Genomic DNA, 7,246 nt, shown 5'->3' on the forward strand with positions numbered 1-7,246 from the left:
CTCTCCTGGGGTTTCCAGCTCCAGCCCTGCCTCTTGGCCAGACTTAGGCTGGTGACCTCTGTGTGCCTCCGTTTCCTCTTCTGATGCTGTGGTCTCTCACAGTCCTTTTATCAAGAGGACGTCATACTATAAAGTCTGTAAAACATGACCCGCCCCCCCTCCCCCCGCCACGACCTTCTTTCGCCCTGCTTTATTTGCTTTTCCCCATAGAAAGTGTCCTAACAGTCTGTGTATTCCACTTTTTTTGGTTGTTTTTCTAAATATCTGCCTTCCCACTAGGAGGAGTGTCATTTTTCTGTTGGGTTACTTTACTACACGATACATGTGCAATACACGTTGTTTTCAAGGAGTAAATACATGAATGTTAAGTGCTGCAAAAATATTTGCTGATTTTTATGTTATCATCATGTCCTTCATAAACTGATCCATTCTTAGGCGAAGCACTTTGGACAGACCTGGGATGTAACACTCAAAAGTGACAACTAGTAAAAAAATAAAACAAATTTTTTTTAGAAAAAGTGACAGCTAGGAATTCCTTGGTGGTCCAGTGGCTAAGACTCTGAGCTCCCAATGCAGGGAACCTGGGTTCGATCTCTGGTCAGGGAACTAGATCCCATACTCAGCAACTAAGATCTGGCACAGTGTGTGTGTGGGGGGGAAGTGACAGCTATCGGGCTTGCAAATTCTTTTTTGTTTATTTATTATTCTTTTATTATAATTATAATAATTATTGGGGCTTCCTCAGTGGCTCAGCTGGTAAAGAACCCATCTGCCAATGCCAGAGATGCAAGAGACAAGAGTTCGATCCCTGGGTGGGGAAGATCCCCTGGAGAAGGAAATGGTAACCCACTCCAGTATTCTTGCCTGGAAAATTTCTTGGACAGAGGAGGCTGGCAGGCTACAGCCCATGGGGTCGCAGAATCAGACATGACTGAGCGCATGCGCATGCTCTCGCTCTCTCTCTCTCTCTCTCTCTCTTTCTCTCTCTCTCTCACACACACACAGTGATAATTATTATTTTGGCTGCTCTGGGTCTTCATTGTGGCATGAGGGCTTCTCTAGCTGAGGTGCACTGACTTAGTTGCCTCATGACATGTGGGATCCTAGTTCCCTGACCAGGCATGGAACCTGCTTCCCCTGCATTGGAAGGCTGATTTTTAACAACTGGACTACCAGGGAAATCCCTGTTTATTTATTTTGAGAATAAAAATGCTGGGATCTTAAGGGAGAAGCCCAGTAAGTTGTGACAAACAGATACACCCATGTGACTAAGCCAAATTAAAACATAAACATTCCATCACCAGCGACCACTGTTTGGTTTGGTGTTTTGCTCCTTTCCAGGGCACTCACTCTCTACTTTACCCCCAGAGACACTCCATGCCTTTTTTTTTTTTTTTTTTTTACTGGAAATGAGTGTTGCCTGTTCTAGAACTTCATAGAAATGAAATGAAACAGTTCTGTTCTGCTTCATTTAAGGTAGCTATTATAATCACTCACTGTGTGGCCTTGGACAAGTGACTTCACCTCTCTGAACCATAGTACCCCTTTCCTCTCGGGGCTCTGGAGGCACATAGAAAGTAAGAGTTAACCAAGTACCCAAGTGACCTGCGATGCACACAGGAATAAAAGCTTTTTCCTTCCACCCTCCCTCAAGGGGAGAGGCAGAGAGACATACCAATGGAAGTGTCAAGAAGAGTTTAGCCCCTCCCCACAAATAACCCCAGGTAAAGTTTACCAGCTTTCAGACAAGTCCTCCAGTCAGCTCCTTGGCCATCCCAAGGTCCTTCTGCAGAGAAACTCTGAGGTGCTCTGGTGGGTGAGGGTCTCCTTCTCTCATGCACACACCCTAAGTTTATGATGTGATTCAGTTAGGATCCTGACAGGAAACAGGTAGCCATTCAGAGAGCTTGTGTACTGAATAGCTTCAGTAGCACCAACTCTTTGCGACCCTGTGGGCTGTAACCTGGCAGACTCCTCTGTCCATGGGATTGCCATTCTCTTCTCCAGGGGATCTTCCTGATTCAGGGACCGAATCCAGGTCTCCCACACTGCAGGCGGGTTCTTTACCGTCTGAGCCACAAGAGGAGCTATAGCTCTCGATAGAGAACACAGTCACTGGCAAAACTGCAGGGATGCAGAGAGAGGCCTGGAAAATAAATACTCCAACCTCTTCCCCCACGACTGACCTTCAGATTTCCTGTCAGTGCTTGTAACGGGAAGAACCCAACCAATAGACTCTCGTGCATGGAGTCCACACAGGGCACTCTCACAGTACCCAGAGCTGGAGGAGAAAGGCTGAGAGTGACCCCTTGGGTGCACTGTGGAGAATCACCTGCACGCAGTTCAGTTCAGTTCAGTCGCTCAGTCGTGTCCGACTCTTTGCGACACCATGGACTGCAGCATGCCAGGCCTCCCTGTCCATCACCAACTCCCGGAGCTTACCCAAACTCATGTCCATCGAGTCGGTGATGCCATCCAACCATCTCATCCACTGTCGTCCCCTTCTCCTCCGGCCTTCAATCTTTCCCCGCACCTGCACTATTCTCCCAGAACTTTCTAGGCATATTTTTCCACGCAGGTCTGAAGCTGGGCACAAGGGGGCGCCAGAGCACCAAGACCCAGGGAAAGGGATGCTTTGATGGAGCTGGACCACTTACTCCCTAGAACTTGGACAGTAGGGAAGGGTCTAAAAGCTGGAGGACAGGAAAGGAGACTTTGATCCCAGGAAAGGAGAGTTTGATCGAAAACCTAGGGGTCTGGAGTCGGGATATGATTGCTGGACTCTGCCTATCGAATGGGAGTTGTCTGGGTGGACAAGTTCAAAAGGGTGTACCAGCAGGGAAGGAACAGCATGTGCTGAAGCTCAGAGGCATGAAATGTCACAGGCAAGGGCAAGTACTGGCGATTCAAGTGGCTGGAGATAAGAGATGGGGACAGGAGAAGATGTTGGCTTAAAAAGGAAGATCAGAAACGAGGGGAAAACAAGGGCAGCTAACATTTAATGACCACTTACTACAGTCAAAGTACCATTCTAAGCACTTCATGTGAATAACTTAGACTGGAAACTGCATCTCTGCCTCTCCTAGTTCTCCAGTTTGCTGATTGACCCAGCAGATCTTGGGACTTGTCAGTTTCCACAATTGAGTGAACCAATTCCTTATAATATATAAACCCCGCTGGCTCTGTTTCTCTGGGGTTTTCTCTGACTGATATACTACTTCAAAACTGAAACTAGATGTTATCAAGCAGGATATCCTATCACTAATCTAAGGACTTCTTTAGTATATCGTCCCATACCTAAAGTATGTTCAGCCCAGATGACAGAACTCATTGTACTTATTAGGGCTTGTTAACTAGCCAAAGACCAGAGAGAAAATATACTTATATATAAACAGCAGGTATAATTTGGAAATACTGTAGAAACAAAAGGGAATTTATAACCTTTTCTTCCTGAAAAAATCCATACATGTGACAAAACTGCACACACACACATACACACAAGAAGACGTATAAAACAGGTTAAATCTGAATAAGGTCTGTAGATTCACCAGGGCCAGTTTCCAGGTTTGGCAGTGTAGAATAATTGCACAAGATGTTACCACTGGGGGAGACTGGATGAAGGGTATAGAGGACCTCTCTGTACTATGTTGGCAACATCATCTGAGTCTATAGTTATTTCAGAATTGTTTAAGTAAAACCACATACACACAGAGGTTTCTCAAAAAGTTAAACATAGAATTGCCATATGGCCCAGTAATTCTACACCTCGGTATATACCCAAGAGACATGAAAACGTATGTCCAAATAACATCTTGTATATGAATGTTTGGGTTTCCCAGGTGGTGGCAGCAGTAAAGAGCACGCCTGCCAACACAGGAGATGTAAGAGACATGGGTTCAATCCCTGGGTCAAGAAGATCCCCTGGAGGAGGGCATAACAACTCCAGTATTCTTGCCTGGAGAATCCCATGGACAAAGGAGCCATGTGGGCTACAGTCCATAGGGTCGCAAAAAATCAAACGTAACTGAAGCGACTTACAACGCATGCATGAATGTAAATATTTATCACAGCATTATTCACAATAGCAGAAGATGGATACAACCCAAACTTTCATCATGTGTGAATGGCTAACACCAAACTGAGTCATAGCAAAATGGTTGTGTTTTAAGCAATTAAGTTTTTTTTTTAACTCTCCTTTGAACTCTTTTTAAGAAACTATTTTATTTTTAATTATTTGGCCACACTGGATCTTAGTTGGAGCATGTAGTGTCCAGTTCCCTGACCAGGTATCGAACCCAGGCCCCCACCATTGGAAACATAAAGTCCTAGCTACTAGACCACCAGGGAAGTCCTGCTAAACCATTAAACTTTGAAAAGCTTTGTTCTGAAACAGTGGATACTGGCAATAGGGGTCTTCAAACTCCCAGAAACGTTGCTGACCCTGCCCTCTGATGTGTCACTCACCTTGACGTAAATAGGCTGAGGTGGCCGGTAACCTCCATCTCCTGCTCATGTGCTTCCCCACCTCCCTTCCTCTGAGAGAAGTCCCCCCAATTCCATGAGGCTGGTGGGGCTGTCAGCCCCAGGCATCATACATTAACCCCTTCCTAAGCAAAGAGATGGGAAATAGATTGGGAAACAGTGGAAACAGTGTCAGACTATTTTTGGGGGCTCCAAAATCACTGCAGATGGTGACTGCAGCCATGAAATTAAAAGACACTCCTTGGAAGGAAAGTTATGACCAAGCTAGATAGCATATTCAAAAGCAGAGACATTACTTTGCCAACAAAGTTCCCTCTAGTCAAGGCTATGGTTTTTCCTGTGGTCATGTATGGATGTGAGAGTTGGACTGTGAAGAAGGCTGAGCGCCGAAGAATTGATGCTTTTGAACTGTGGTGCTGGAGAAGACTCTTGAGAGTCCCTTGGACTGCAAGGAGATCCAACCAGTCCATTCTGAAGGAGATCAGCCTTGGGATTTCTTTGGAAGGAATGATGCTAAAGCTGAAACTCCAGTACTTTGGCCACCTCATGCAAAGAGTTGACTCATTGGAAAAGACTCTGATGCTGGAAGGGATTGGGGGCAGGAGGAGAAGGGGACGACAGAGGATGAGATGGCTGGATGGCATCACTGACTTGATGGAAGTGAGTCTGAGCGAACTCTGGGAGTTGGTGATGGACAAGGAGGCCTGGCGTGCTGTGATTCATGGGGTTGCAAAGAATCGGACACGACTGAGCGACTGAACTGAACTGAAGCAAAGAGATGAGCAAGTGACCCAGGCCTGGCCCATCACATGACCCTAGCCCTTGGGCCAGGGGTCCCCAACCTCTGGGATCTAATGCCTGATGGTCTGAGGTGGAGCTGATGTCATAACAAAACGCACAGTAAATGTAATGCATTTGAATCACCCCCAAACCATCCCCCTACCCTGGTCCATGGAAAAACTGTCTTCCACAAAGGCAGTCCCCTAGTGCCAAAAAGGTTAGGGACTGCTGCCCTAGGCCATGGAGACTGGGCACAGGATCCAAGCTGAGCCCATCTGATTCCTCTGGAGACAGGAACACTATGAGAGAAAGACTTCCTCTGGCTTTGCTATCATGTGGCCTGGCAGAATGCCTGCAGCCACGGTGTCTGTGTTCTCAAGTGTAAAAATAATCAGCTAACATTTCTAGAAGGCTTTTTATGTGTCAGGCCCTGTCCTAAGCTTTCTGTGGGTATTTAAGTCATTTTCACAGCACCCCTATGGGGCAGGTGCTAATATTAACTTCTATTTTATACACCAGGAGACTGAGGCCTTGAGAGGTTAAGAACCCGGCTCCAGGGGAGAAGCCAGATCCAAAAAGAGTTCATACTCTATGATTTAAAGCAAAAGTGGGCAAACTATCAGTACCACTGTGGACCAAATCTTATCTACTGCCCATCTTTGTATGGCCCATGAGCTAAGATGGTTTCACACTTCTAAATACAATGAGACTAAAACAATAGTATCTCATGACACAGCAAAAATGTTGCCAAACTCAAGTTTCGGTATCCATAAATAGCTTTATTTGAACACTGCCAAGCTCATTCATTCACGCGTCATCTGTGGTCACTTTCACACAGACAAGGTCAGAGTTACTTGGGACAGAGACTGAGTGGCTTCTAAAGTCTAAAATATTTACTAACTGGCTCTTTCTGGGAAGTTTGCTGACCTCTGATTTAAAGTTCAAAAATGGGTAAAACTGTTCTACGGTGTGAGAAGTAGGGTAGCGATTATTGAGGGGAGAGGGGAGCAATGACCAGGAAGGGACTCAAGGGGGCTTTCTGGGGGCTGGGGATGTTCTATGTCATCACCTGGGAGATGGCTGCACGGATGGGATCCGTTTATTTTTGTACATTTATGTTGAGTGTACTTTTCTGAATGTAATGTATCAACACACCAATAAAAGGTTAAAGTTCAAAATTTGCTCAAGATTACAGATAAAAAATTGAGAAATCCCCAATGGGACAAACCCAATCACCACAGTCCAGCTAGACCCCTCCTGGACTACTCAGATCCATGACCTGGCAATTGCTTCTTACTGTTTCTGCTGGATGAAATTAGGTTTCTGTCTCTTGTAATGCAGAACGCTCACACCTCATCCACCAGATATCTATAGTGTCATCAGTCCACTTCTCTAAAAACTTTCCTTGCCTTATTTCAACCCTATGGTTCAAGTGAGGCTTCCATGTTTTTAATGATTCCATCTTCTGGCCACAATCATTGGTCCAGGACTGGTCAGCACCTAAGTGGAACTAACCAATCACAGTAGACCAACCAACAGTCCAAGTTGATTGATTTGCAGATGGCCCAATCATAGCCCTTCTCTGGGATTTCTGGGCTTGGGGTTCAAGCTGTTGGGTGCCATCCTTCTGTTGCGTGGAGACTGCTGTTCCCAGAGAAAAATGCTGACTTGCAGAAGATCAGAGAAGGTATGGAATACCTTGATTGCCCTCAAACCCTTGTTTCATGGGCCCTGAAAGCCAGAGGGGACAACTGCCTTTCCTTGTTTGGGTATGTTGGCCAACTGAGTACTCCTTTGGCCTAAGTTAGAGCTAGCTTGGTTTCTGTCAAGCTTAAAGACCAATTAAAAAAAAAAAAAAAAAAAGACCAATTAAGACCCAATAATGGTCTCTCATCACAAACACTGTAATACATGCACACATACACATATACTTATAGACACACTCAATCTATGGATACTCCCATACACAGACCCTGACACTCCA

The sequence above is a fragment of the Bos taurus genome, chromosome 18, assembly GCF_002263795.3.
Source record: "Bos taurus isolate L1 Dominette 01449 registration number 42190680 breed Hereford chromosome 18, ARS-UCD2.0, whole genome shotgun sequence".
NCBI classification, from domain to species: domain Eukaryota; kingdom Metazoa; phylum Chordata; class Mammalia; order Artiodactyla; family Bovidae; genus Bos; species Bos taurus.